Source organism: Charadrius vociferus, unplaced genomic scaffold (assembly GCF_000708025.1).
Source record: "Charadrius vociferus isolate BGI_N301 unplaced genomic scaffold, ASM70802v2 scaffold183, whole genome shotgun sequence".
Classification (NCBI taxonomy): domain Eukaryota; kingdom Metazoa; phylum Chordata; class Aves; order Charadriiformes; family Charadriidae; genus Charadrius; species Charadrius vociferus.
The window spans coordinates 4,614,569-4,629,482 of record NW_009648250.1 but is presented as its reverse complement, the minus strand read 5'-3'; positions in this window follow the sequence as shown (position 1 = coordinate 4,629,482).

The following is a 14,914-nucleotide window of genomic DNA, read 5'->3' as shown; positions in this document are numbered from 1 at the left end:
CGCCCCGCTGCGCCGCCGATGCCCGGGGACGTCTCGCTTCATCTGTCACCAGCTCTGCTCGCCTGCCCAGCTGTCAAAACAGGGGGTGTCTTTTTCATTCCAGCTCACAAAGTACCAAAGGGGAAAGGGGCTTTAATGCCTGTGTTTGGACACAAGCAATTATCCCTAATTATTGTTTTTCTTTTGAGCCTGCCCGTCCTGCTGGAGAGCCAGCAGATGAGCATGCCCTAATCCTCCCCAATCGGTTGATCTCAGTGGGTTTTGCGGGACAAACCGGGCGAGAAGGCTGCGTAGCTTTCATCTCGATGTGAGTTTTGAACTGATTGAAACTCGTTGCGATGGGAGAATTAACCTCGGAGCCCAGGCTTTCAATGGCCCCTGATAAGAGATTATACGTGTTGATGGCAAGCTTTTCTTGGCAAAATGTTTTCAAAGGGCTCGGAGCTGTTAAATCAAAGCCCTATTGAATTGGTGGTAGGCCCCTTTAGAGCTCTCCCTCCTTCTTCATTCCCCGGTACTGTGTGTTGGTAATTACTGGCAGGGGTGGGAGAAGGAAAACAGAAAATCCCCTCGGAGGTACACACCCATGCACACAAGGGTGACGAGCAACATCAGCCAGAGAACTACGGGGAAGCCAGAGGAAAATTTTCTTCATCTTCACAGAGGATAACTCCCAAACACTCATCCTGTTCCTGTTCCGCTGCAGTTTTCTGTCATGTGTCTGCTTCTCGCTTTTGTGGGGTTGCAACAGCAACCCAAGGACTCATGCTTCAATGTTATGTCCACAATAATTCACCCTCTTACATATATAAACAGGAATTGAGAGAGGAAATTCACAGAAAAGCTAGAAGCTATGTGGATCTTTCCACCACAAGTATGTGTGTGTGTGTAAGAAAAGCTAGGTAATATTTAAGAATGGCAGAAACCTTGGTGAGACCTCTTTAAACAGGGCAGAAACCTTGGTGAGATGTCTTTAAACAGAAGCCACTTATTCTTCAAGTTTGCTTCTTCTCCACCTGTCCAAAGTGTGTGTCCTGGACTCCAGAATTACACATCAAGGTAATGAGTCACCATAATTACAAAATTTGGGTCACATTTAGTTGAAGGCTTTCTCTTCTACTGTCTCAGCATGGGGACTTTGAGAAAGCCTGCAGCAAAAGTGAAAGACATCTGCCTCCGCAGCTCTTATGACTTAGGCAATCTCTGTGTGCTGACCCACCCTGGATTTTATAAATAAATGTGTGTTTGTTCAGAGATAATTCTGGGACAACGAATGTGGTTCTGATTTTAATTGTGGAAGGCTAAGGCCTAGCAGAAGAAAAGCTTCCGGGAAGTAGAGAAGGAGAAAAGCATTTTCCATCAGACAATCCACTTAAAGAGAAATGCTGACAAGAGTGTGGCATTACAGCTAGCTGCCTCAGCCCATGCTCCAGCTATAGGAGGGGGCATGGGTTCAGGGCTGTTGGAAGTGTGTGCTGCATGCTGGTAGTCACACTATCTAGACTGTCAGTTTTTAAAATTGGTATTTTATTACATTTGCCTTTTTTCTTCAATAATGTTGCATGTATTTGAAGTCCTTTGTTTAAAATCTTTGTGCATGAAGAAAAATCGTTGGTTTTAGAGTGCTCTTCTGGTTACTGGAGAGCCTTGGTTCCTGCTCCTGATCCAGCCTTGAGCCAATGTAATTCACTGAAACCTCCACGACCCTGAACTCAGCTCTTTTTAATGCCTCTAAGTGTTTGCCAGAACACAAACATGTAATTTTTTTTTTTTTTTAATTTAGAAGCTTGAGCTATAATTATTAAAATATTATGATTAAACTGCAATTGCCTGCGCAATTGCACAGGCAGTATGAGTGCCAGAACAGTAACCTTTGCTTTTTAAGTGACATTAAATTGCCACAAAAATCCAAGTTGTTTGGGGTCCATTCAACTTATATTGTATCATGGAAGTTTCTTGCCAGCACATCATTCAGTGGGAGGCTTGATAGTAATTGGAAAATATGTTTCTGAGTTGAAAATTGGTAGGATTTTTTTTTTGTTTGCTTTTGTCAAATAGTATCTCAACAACAACTGGAATTACAAAATGCACATTTTGGCTTATTCAGTTCTTACTGTTGACTGGTCCTGTGATTATTGTGGAGATTCTGGGAAGAATAATAACAGCTTTACTTGTTCTGACTGTTTTGATTGTTGGAGTGTTCTACAAGGGCTCCTAGAGCATTCACAGGCTGTGCAGTGTCTCAGTAGAATTTATACACTGCACAGGATCTCTTCCTCTTTGGTGAAGTGCCTGAATCATCACTAAACTGCTGCAAAGCTTGTCAGGAAGAATGTACTTGCAGAGTTTATACTCTCTGTAGAAGCAAACAGCTGCAATGTGGATTTTATAGCTTACATAGGATGAAAGAAACCTGTAATAGAGTAGATAGAATAGAGTGCCCTTATATTTATTTGGCAACTCTGAAAAGACATCTGGGGCCAAGGCTGTTTCATTGCTACTTCAGAAATGCCTGCAACTCCCAAGCAGTTAGAGTTTGCCGCATAAAATAGTGTGCATCCAATTTGTAAAATTAAAGGACTGGTTTCATCCCCAAATACCTTAACATTTATATACACAGTGAGAAGCAGCACTTGGATCCAACAAGCAGACAGTGGCAATGTGGTATGACAGCAACACCTTTATCTATCCCAGTGGCAGCTGCAATACACCAGCTCTCAGCCATGGTCACAGACTAACATCCCAGGCAGATGTGGTCCCTTTCACCAAAGGAGAGAAACCCACAGAATCTAACACAATGACGGAGCTTCTGAGGGTCTTGGGATCAGAAAGGTATTTTGGCTCAGTAGTTTCTGTGGTCTTGATGCATAGAAGAGTTTTGCCTCTAGCAGCCTCTGGCCAAAAATTTGTGACATAAAAATAAATAACTTTCCGATTTATACATGTTTATCCCATTCATACCAGGACTTCCAGTGTCTTAGTTCTCACTCTCCAGACTCAGGAAAAGAGTCCTTGTTCCCTAGAGCAAGGAGGCCATATTAATATTTCCTATTCAGATATTTCCCATATAAAGTCCACACATCACAGGATCACTGTTGGTCACATAGTCTGACTAACCAACCCAGAAAGAGTTCCAACATGTTTCTGTCCAGTCCTTAAGTAGCAGAAACCAACATCAGTATAACTATTTTTTCTCCTCGTACAGATTTGCCATCTAATCACATACAAATAGCTATATAGTCTAGTCCCCTTCACTGCATTATTCTTTGCCATAGGTCAACAAATGCTTCATTCTTCAAAGCAATAACTAGACCATGTAGAATTAGACTTCAGTTGTTGCTCAGTTTCTTTGAAAGTACTGTATGGGCCAAATCCCACAGTCCTTATTTTTATACACACTACTTACTTGTGAATATTTCTATTGGTCCCTGTAATTGTTTTCAACATTTATTACCATCAAAGGATGAAAAATAGCGGGAATAGTTACCATACATGCTGTGTCAAGTAGTTAATATATGGTGTTTCAGAGAGAGAGCGTTTGTATCCGGAACCTAGTTGCCAAGCATTAAATCTTTTTTAGCTATAAGTGAATTCTGTTTTTCAACTCACATTTGTTTTTTAGTAACAAGGTTATTTTTTAAAAAGTAGAAGATAAATATTTGGAGTATTATTACTTGTTTAACAAAAGTTTTCCTAGGTAAGATAGTTATGTTTCTGTATATCTTGATATAAGTAGTAGGATCTGAAAAAAAATGGCTCAAGGAAATCTGAAAACACTTAGGAGAGGACTTTTACAGCATACCATTTTTAATGGCTTATGAGAGCCAAAAGAGACAATGTTCCAGCCTGTAGCAGGTGCCACAAGCCACAGAGAAGAAATCACAAAGAGTAATTACACACAAATACTGCAAGGGAAAGAAATGCTAGCCAGTCGAGTTTAATGACATTAAAAAAATGCAAGCAAAGGCAAGTTAAGATGCACAACAATGGGCTCAGACATCACTCAGTGGCTAAAAGACCCTTTGCTGACGTGGTGTTGGGTACTTAGTTCATTCTGGCACACAGTCCATGGGTTATCTTTCTAAGATGCAAAGTAACTTGTACAAAATAAAGTATTCTTCAAAGAGGTAGAAGCTTGGATTAAATCACTTTTACTGTTTTGCTTTCTACAGCCATCTCAGAAGGGAATCTTAGTACAAAATCTTTTACTTTATGTCCCTTACATATAGCTCAATTAAATCCATTGTATTCTTTACATTGTTATTTTTACCAATTGTTTCACTTACTATTCCATTGTTGCTCTGTGTGAAATAATACTGTTTTTTAAATACCTCTAAATACATCATTCTTAAAAATCAAGTCTCTTCCCTTTGCACACTCCAAAGAACATGCATATCTCCCAGGAAAAAGCTATGGATCTTCCCCAAAGCCTGCTTTTTACCCCAAATGCAATACCATAGCTTGCCTATGCATGTCTCCCAGGCTCTCCTGTATGTTCAACTGCAGAACTTATATCAACTCATGGCCTTCCTTTCGGCTCCAAACATACTGTCTCTACTGGCCATACACAGATGGATATAGACATGAACAGACATGTTTAAAGGATTTATTTAAAGGAATCTTACATGCTGGCTGACGTTTTGAATAGTTTGTCACCATGAGGTCCTTAGCTTGCTTAGAGATTCAATCTAACTTGTTCAGTGATTAACATGGCTAAGCAGCCTTTTGCTTTTTAAAAGTTGGGAGGATGACAAACACTTTCAGTTTAAAATCAACAGGATTTTAGGAATATTTTTTTCTTTGGTTTGGGTTTTTTGTTTTGTTTGTTTTGTGTTTTCTTTGTTTTGGTTTGTTTGTTTGTTTTTCAAATGGATGTAATATTTAGTGAACTGTTTGTCTGAATTCCTACATTTTATTTCCATCCTTACTTTTTGTTTTGATAGTGTGCCCTGTTGTCCTGTCACACCAAATCCTCAAAATGCACATGTGTAAATTTCCCTCGGCAGATATGAGAGCAGAATGGGACGCAAGGGGAACCCAAGCATCAAGGACTTGATAAAGGAGCTGCGGCAAGTGATGAGTGAGTGGTTGGCTGAATGACAGCAAGTGGAACTGGACTTTGCAAAGCTTATGATAGCTGGGTTAGGCAAGGAAATACATTTGTGCATGCAATTATCCTGGTGCAGCTTTGAAATCAAGATGATATCTGCACCAGGGCTTCCATACTCACAGAAATGAGAACTTAGAAACACAGAAGGTCATAGACATCACACTCTCTGATTATAACATCGCCTGAAAAAACACCAAGAGAGACCTTGGAAACCAAAGACTTTCTAGCAGATGATTGACCAATCTATGACTCAAAAACTGCAGTTTCTAGGCAGCAAGTGCATCTCCTATGTCTCATGATCTGTGGCTGACTGTCGCCAAATGCCCCATGAACTGCAAGACAATAGGCACTGAAGAGCCTAAAAACACCAGGTCATCTTGCAATGTCACTTCATGTGCATCTCCCAGTGGATCAGTGGAATCTCAGCAGGATCTCAGCTAACCTTTGCCATATCTCAGGTGCTATCTGTTTCCCTCTTTTCAGAAGCATGTGATATATGTCTTTCATCTCTCAATCCCTGAAGATCAGGGCATAAATCTTCTTGTATGAGACAGTGCTCACCCTGGCCTAAAGGTTGGAGCACAGGCTTGGGAGGCTTTGCTTTTCTTCTGTAGGCATGAGAATCTGTATTCCCTGCAGAAAAGCAAGGGATAGAGTCTTCGTATGCCTGACAAATTAACCTGGTAGTTTCCTCTGGATCTGAAATGGCAGCATATAATCAAAATCCAACAGCAAGCAGTAAAAAGGAACCGCATTCTCTGTGCTACTTGAGAGCATAAGCCCAGACTTTACTCCAGCCTCCACCTGTGACCAGTCTGGGAGACAAGTGGAAAAGACAAGCCTCCCAAATAGGATGTATATTGTGTAGAATGTGCTAGGATAAAAAATACCTTATTTTCCCTTTGCAGGCTCCTACCTGAAGCTATAACATGACATACTTTTCTTCAGCTGAGTTTGGGCAAATCTCTTTGATTAGTTGTACATGTGAGATACTTTCACTTGAAACACTGAAGATATAACTCAAGAACAAGGACATAGCTAAAAAGAAGAAATACTTGTATGCTTGAATTTTAACTAAGATGCATATCTGTCATTTATGTGTGTCATGTTTCATTACCTCAAGATGAGAGAACGCTTTCCCTGTTTTTAATAGTCTGTGGTCCAGAAATAAATGCCCAAGTGCATGGATAACAATAGTTTCATGACTGCAAAACCAGTGCCAATTGACCTACAGGACAGGGAAAGCAAAACTTCTCCCGGTAGACAATAAGAGGTGATTTACACAATTGCATTACTTCCATTAAAATTTTTCAGTCTTTGACTTCAGTTTCCAGCAAATGTTTTTGTAGAAGCATGACAAAGGAACCCTGATATATAGCTAACTGCATGAATAATCTCAAAAAATAATTCATTTGATGAATTTTGCCCTTTTGTCTCAATCCTATTTGATTTACTTTAGCAGATGTCAGCATTTTAAGTACAATTGGAGCATGTCTTCTGAAATAATTGTTGAACTTGAAGTCATTTATGATCAGCTGCAGTGATGATGTGCTGTAGATTAGAATCTAGAAAGCAGAATATTACAGGCACGCTCAGTTTACAGATGTTGCTGTGTTAGTTTTTGGTGTCCTAGAGAAAAGTATTCAAAGATATTGAAACCAGCTGTTTCTCCTGTTAGTGCACCGGATGCTTATCTTCTTGCTCTATATATCAAAATATCAGTGTCAAAATTTACCATTACTGCATGAACTGGAGACACTTTGATCTAAAGATAAGATAAGATGGTTCAGTCAGCATTATGTAGCAGCTGCCCTTAGTATATTTAAAAACAAAATTTAAAAGAATGTTTTGATTATTATTCTGTAAAAATATGGCAAGTATGAAGTAAAGGAAAATAAAGCAAGTGATAGGACAGTCACAAAATAATTCTGAATCAACAAATTATTTTGAAATTAAACAGCAAATGAACTTGTAGATACAATTTCAGTTGAAGTATTTTTACATTTCTGATTCTCAAGGAATTCAAAATATCTATTTTTTCGAATTCTGTGGAAACAAATTCAAAGTCTCACTACAATCTGTAAAGTGAAACTTTCAATTGCCAGATGGCTTTAGATGTTGCTTGGACCCTGTGAAACATTTAAGGCAAGTACAAAGAAGTAAGATGTAAGTACAGAAAATGTAAGGAACTTTCAAAATGCATCTCTGAAATGACAAGGGATCGTCTAAAAAGTAGTAGTATAGCTGGAACAAAGGGAGGAGGGGAAAGAGCAGAGAGAATAGAGAAGGAGAAGGTGACAACTAAATATCTATATGCAGGAGATGGTGTACAACATTTATTTGAGAATTAAAGGAAGATTTCATACACCTGTATGTCTTTGGCAGAACAAGAGAGCTGGCTCACAAGTAGTGATCTTTGCAATTCGTTTCTGGGAATGATCATGAAAGCGCTGCTCACAAATGTGCTTGTTTGATGAACTGCATAAACCCATTTATCACAGACTCATCTCCCAGATGCCCTCAATGCTGCATCCAGTCAGCAAAAGCGATTGCGAACCTCCCTTGGGTCAAAAAAAGGTCCATTAGAAGCAATGCTCTCCTACCCATCTGCTGAAACCGTTATCTGAGGCAGCTAATTATATGTTTCACTCTTTTATTCTCAGAATCAAATATTCTCTCAGTCTCTGTATCATTGATTACATTAACTGAAAATATTTGCAGGAATCATGGATGGTGAACTCTACTTCACCTCAAAGATAGGGATAATAGTCTTTCCACCTTTTCTTTTTTACTTTGTAAAACTGTTAAGAATAGAGAGAGCAAACAGGGATAGCAAATCTGCTACAGATAAAAGTCTCTCTAAGTGTACCTTGCAAAGAATCTCACCTGCTTGGTAAAATTGTACTTATCTTTCATTTTTATACCTTGCCACTGGTATGGTGTCTGAATATATCAAATGCAGTGTGATCAGTGTTTGATCTTTTAGCACATATGCCATGTTTCTTGAGATAACACAGAAAGATGCTGATCACGCTGTGTATTGAAACACATATTGTTAGTCTGAACTTTAAACAGATTTAATGTGGAGCAGTGCCTGGCTGGGAAGAAATTGGGCTACTGGGTTGCACTGAACTGATAACGAGAGACTCAGCAAGCAGCACTCTTCTCTAGGTATTAAAAGTAAACCAATACTCCAGAAATGTACTGGGATGCCATCTGGTTCAAAGGTATCTGGATACCCATGTCCCACCAAAAGTGAGTATCATGGCTTGGGCCTCAAACCAGGACAGTGAGTTGCCTAAAAATCTTGCAGTAAACAGGTTTATGTTGTTGAAAGATGCTATCTCTGGCTAAAGTACTGCAATAAGACTGTGACCATTCACGCATATCACCTATTCTGCCTCTCTGATCCCCTTCTCTCATTTCAGCTGATCACGGCGCATATACCCTTTTTGCCCCAAACTTTTCTTAACTGCAGTGACTCACCTTGTTTCACCCAATAGCATGTTGGGTGTCGATCTAAGTAATTTCAGATGGTCAATGTCCTATTATTTGTTCTTGAAAGATGATTCAAAAAACGCAAGCTATTTTTGCATATATTGCATTGACCATCATGGTCAGAAAGTCTGACTTTGGCCTAAATTCAGGAATATCTAGGACTTCTCAGGGCTTTGTCCTAACTCTTTCCATGTCCTGTATAATCATAAAATCAGTTATCTGTCATACTTCTTGCATGACAGGCAGTTATGAATGTTGCTCATGATCTTCTTATTGAAATTTACTCTATCAGATCATCCATATAGGACTATTTCATTTTTTTATTCTTTTTTAGCACTGTGTTGCTGCAGCAGACAGCAGCAACAGGGAGCTCACTGCTCTACATGATGGAAGTGTTCCAGAAATGCAGTGATTTCCCTAGAGTGGGCCACTGGTAGTAACTTGGTGATGGAAAGTGTGTGCTGGGCAAGCACTGTTGGGGTATTACAGTGGCCACAAGTGCGCAGGCAAGAGTAGGGGTAAAGTTGTACCACTGACAATGAAATGTTGGATGCAACTTAAACCACTAACAGGCACTTTTACTGTTATTGTACATATTAACCTTCATGATCAAAACAGGCTTTATCATCAAGAAACTCGTTGGCTAGTATAGCTGACCCTACATTAGGAATAATTAGTTATGAAAACATGGCTTGCATATTTTCCAAAATCTAATGTTAATAAGGACAACAAATTCTAAACATAGTTTCATCCAGCAGAAACTAATACTAACGTAGTCTGTTTTCCTCAGTGGAAGGTGCCTATACACAGTCCAGTCTGTATATTCAGAGAATGACATTATTTGTGACAAATATATTGGTCAGGTCTTTTCATATCATTTACCACTATCCTTGGCCAAAGGATAGGCTTTGGCCAAAGGCCAAAGGCCAAAGTGGTGGGATGTAGCATGGACTTTCTGATCTTTTGCTCTTTGGGCACCTTTTCAGTAGGAGCAATTTCAGCCTCATGGAAAATGCCCGTTAGGAGAGGATAAGAAACCAGAAATTCTCTGAAGTTGTTGTCATTGGAAAAGGGCTCAAACCAGAATAGTAGGTTCAGATAAACCTCTTTCCTTTCTCTTCAAGATGTTCTTAGGTTGGATTCATGAAGCAGTTAACTTTCTTTTTATTGTAATTTCCATAGTTTTACTTATAGTTTTTTTTCACATTATCTGACTGAGATTTATACAAATTAATAGAAGACTGAAGACAATTTTCTTTAGGAAGAAAATCTTACTTTTATGTAAAATCTACTATTTAAAGTTAAATTAAAAAGTTAAAATTAAAATTAAAATTAAATATTATATGGGTTTTTCTTGAAATTCTTCAAATCAGAACTTGAGAAGATCCTGGGGAATGTTCATAAGTAACACTTTTGCATTGTGTCAGAGGTGACTGAAGCAATTTAGTTGTCGTAAAAGTGCCAGGACCTTTACAGTGTTGGAAAGTTGCTTATTGTGAGCTGGGTGGCCAGAACTTTTCTTATGATGGCCCCATTTCACTTAGGGATAACTCCAGATTAAGAACATAGGAGAACTACATTTTGTTTGAAATGCTTGTGTAATGTTCCACTGGATTGTCAGGCATCAGTTCTGACATCCTGAAATCTGAAATGCTTAGTTGCATACAAGACCTGTTCACAATAAGCTAATAGAAATTTGTTGAATCCAATGGGAACAGCATTACTAAGTAGTTCTAAAGTTAAGAGAAAGGAAAAGTGCAACTCATGCACTGTGCACTGCATCAGAGATGTAGTTAATCACACAAGCATATTTTCTTTGCTTATCTGCTGGTAGATGTGTGTGTTATCAGCCATGAAATTGGTTACAGTGCTGGAAACAATCCCTTTCAGAACAGGCTTTGTACTCTTGCCCTTTTCAGGGGAATTTTGAAAATACCACTTACCTGACTGCTGGCAGGGTATTTGTTATACATTGCTGACACACCAGTAAAAATACATATAAAAACTGTTTCAGAGTTTTAGGTCAAATTTTGCTCTTCACTATGCTAATGTTAATACAGAGAAAAGCTACTGCATTTCCACTTGTGTAACCAAAAGCAGAGTTTTGCCTTAAGGAACATGAGTGCAAATGGCAAGGTATTAAAAACACAGATGCAGAGAGAGAGGTCCGTGTGTGGAAATGGTTTATATTAAGAGGCAGTTGCTGAAGCAAATGAGAGTTTTGCCCATGCAAGGCCCATTTGACTTGATATTATTCTTTGTGAGTGGTAGTTTTAGAGAAATCTTTAATGAAGACGATTTGTTCTGCCTAGCCATGAGTACTTCAGATCATTTCCCCTCTCCTCGCACACTTTTGGTATTGTTCTGGACTGACACTGCACCAAGCCTCAAATCCTCATTGTCCATATACTCAGTCAGGATCGACTGTGCAGTCCTGATTTTTTGATGTCATCAGAGAATTATTTCCAGTCAATCAGAAATGTTCTCAGTTGTGGTAACTGACTGCATAGAATATATAAACCTTTCAGTTTCTCTATGCGTTAAAGGCCTGCTAAATTCTCAGCACAAAATATCAGTGTGTCATTGTAACACCTGAAGAAATTCCTGAGGAGAAAGGTTCAGTGAAAAACAAGTTCAGGTCTGCTTGTGTTGAACAGAGATGATAGAAAATATTAAGCAAACTGATTTCAGTTTTCCATTGCCTTCTGAGCAACCTTAGCACCTAGCTTCAGCATCTCTAGTAATATGCTGATAATAGGTGAGTAATACTGCAATAACAGAGTGACACTCTAATAATAGATTAATAATATTCTTATTTTTTGTTACCTTTCTGACATGTAGATCTCAGACACTGTGGTCAGAGCTTCTGCTCCCTTCATCAAAATACTACTCAGCATCAGGGTTGACTGTGGAAAATGTGTCAGTCATGGAGTTAATGGCTGGATCATGACAAGCAATCATAATCATTCTAAATTTGGCAAATTTGTAATGTTTTATTTTTTCAGGCTGATATTTTTTTCACATAATTTAAATGCTAAGAAAATAATACAATTACTTTTAAGATGTCTTGTGCTCGTCTGCCAGTCACAACACTCTGTGCTGCTTCCAATGACTCAACCACCCTTAAACTTCTGAATAGGTAGAAGTCACTGCATGATTTGTGTGTCTGGAGATTGAATCACTGCTAATGTGTTTTGCATTGAAAGATGCAATTGTGCCTCTGGAGTAGGTGGATCTCCTGTTATTGTTTACCACCAGACTGAGTTTGAGTGGCCTCTAGGGAGCATGTGTGTGTGCGCGAGTGGACATGTGAAATGGCAGAGCTCTGGGGACTTGCCAGGGACCTCCGTCTTGGCTTGCTGCTAATATTCTGTACCCTAAGAAACAATGACATGTTATTTTGAAAATCGTGCGTACAGTAGGGAATATTATTTTATTCATAGTAACACAACATAAATCCAGGGGATTTTTGATGGTGAAGATGGAGAGGAGGCAGGTCCATAGAGTAAATGTAAAGCTTCTCTTCTTATTTGTCTTTGGGTCTTGTTGCCTATGCCTGATTTTGTCTGAGCCTGGAAAAAGCATGAAGCATTCCCAAATCCTGCTCTGTGTCCTCTCCAGGTCATGGCAATGTCACAATGGCAGGTGGGACATACAGAGGTAACTAGCCAGGCAGAAACCTCTGAGGCTCATCCACAGTGCAGAAGAGCACGTCCTAGGGTATGTTTTAATACTTAGTGCACAGGTCAGGTTTTCCCTGAGCAAACTAGTTGAATAGCCACAAACAGGACCAAAAGCTGCATCAGGTAAGCAGTGCAGATGGATGGTGAACTTAGCTTCAAAGTCACTTGGCCTTGCAGGGTAGATGTTATCACCTCAAGTTTAATATTTGCTTAAAAATAGCACTGGTTTGAGCAATTAAAAACTCCTGCAGTAATCTACTGCCTTCAGAGGATGCACAGTTATTTTTCTTGCCAGTTTGCACTGTTCTTCTGTTTGAGCTCTATCTTTTTTAATAATCTGAGCAAACAGCCAGAAACCCCTCACTCTTAAGCAAGAAAGAAACAGTAGTTTTGTGAGTTCCAGGTATCTGCATTGGTGTAGGCTCTGTGTGTGCGTAATTATTTATTATCATAAATGGCAACGTCTACTAGCATAAGCAGAATTGCTCATAACTTAGTAGATTCAATAAAGCTGCTGTTATTTCTTGCAAATGTATTTTTGAGTGCGTCTCTTAGCGTGGCGCCAGAAGTGAAATAAATTTCACGGCTTAACTTCTTTGCTGTGGCTGACTGAATTACTTCAGGCATGGCTGTGAGCAATACTTCATTCTCTGGTGCAATGTGTGTACATGGGTTATTTGTGAAAAAACGACTTTTTCTGGGGAAGCATGGAAAACGATGCAAAATAGGTAAAGGAAGGACAGCTATCAGGATGCCATACTGAATATAGAACATATGGCAAAGGGTGCTTTTTGACATCTGTCTTTAGAGCTAAACTAAAGGGAGATCCAACAAAATCTTAAGTAGTTTGGAACAGCAATAGGTACCTAAGAGAAATGTAATGTTTCTTACTACATCCACTGGCAATAAAACTGAAATCAGAAGAAAGAATTATCTTTCTGTGAAAGTTTGGCAGATGTACAGATGAACTTCTCAGATACTGGAAAGTGCTAAGAATTAGTAACAATGCAGCTACCAAGCTTATATTGTCACAGCGTTGGAAGTGGACTTAGTTGGATCATTGATATCGATCAGCAGCAGGCAAAAAAAGCCTAAGACAAAACTGGCTGAAATAACAGATGGTTCACACAAGGTCAGGTAAAGACATAAACACAGACTGAAACAAGCCAAAGCAGGGTTTGTGCAGAGAAGGATAAGCAATATGGATGTTATGGGAAAGCATTTGGTAGTCACTTTTTTAATGATCTTGCTTCCAGAAAAGAAATCACTGTGCAACATTACATGCATGTAATGCTAGAACTATTCCCCTCTAAGTGGACGGAGAGGTTAATATCTCCTTTGGTGGGTTTGCCTTCACTAACACATGCTAATCCCTGCAAAGCAAAGATTAAATATTATAGATGAGTACAATTTCAGCCATGACCAAGGCAAGCAGCTCAGACTTTAAGAGACTCAGCAAGCTTTAAGAGTAACAGCAGGATGAATTTGCAAGAGAAATCTTCCTTGTGAGCTTGCAAGATGCTCTCAGCAAAAATTATTCAGTGGTACTTGGGGGCAAGTATTTTGGGGTTATATCCACTGACAGATCTAGCTGAAAGTAGGTCCTACAGAGAACACCTTCAGAGCACAGCTGGGAAGCAGACAGAGCCCGTCCCTGCTTTTTGAAGGCAGAGGATGGGGTGAATGGAGTAAAAAGCTGTGAACAATGTTATATAATGATAATGTCATGTCATGCACAATTCCAGCTTAGTGCACTCCATGTAAGAAGAGATACTTCATTTATAGAGGGATGCTTTTAGAGTCAATTCATACTGGCTTGAAGAACAGCACTTGGAAATCAGTTCTGAGTTGAAACCAATACAATTGCCACCAATGAGTGGCAATTCCCTTCAAGAGGAAACTTAAAAAAACAAACGGAGAACCATGTGGGGATGGGGAATGTTAAATAAAGTTATACAACTAACAGAATGGATGAGCAATATGTTAGCTATTAAAAACCAGACAAACCATACATGTGTATTGTTCAAATCTAAAATAAAATCGGATGATGTGGAAGAGAGAGAATTGCCCTGTAATTACACTGATAATTGAATGTGTTTGGCTTCGTATAGGAAAAGAGATGTGTACTAGTTCTATAAATCAAGTACACATACTCCTGCATTTGTGTAGTTCATTTTCATGTTAACTGTTTATTGCCACAAAAAATGTGTACCAATGTTTGTAAATTTGTAGGTTAAGCAAAGTTGCAAACTGTTTCCTGAACACTTGTGTTATGTTATGTTATGTTATACAGCTCCAAAGCAAAAAAGTATGTATTGTACCTTTCTACTGCTTATACCATTTTTGAAGGGAAAAAAATGTACAAAAGAAGGAAAGAAAGTTGCTGTAACACCCATTTCTGTGTTAGTGACTGAGGGAGTACGCATTGCCATGTGGGATCCCAAGCACAAGCGTCAGAATCAGAGACACGAATCCGCTCCATGCTTTTTCACATGGCATGGATGAAATCACCAGAGGCAAGGCAAGGCGGTTCTTTCATGGTTCCTGAAAGTGAAGCCTGTTGCCCCAGCAGGGTGAATCAGAGACCCACAACGAAAGCCTAGGCTCAGGATCTGGAAAGAGT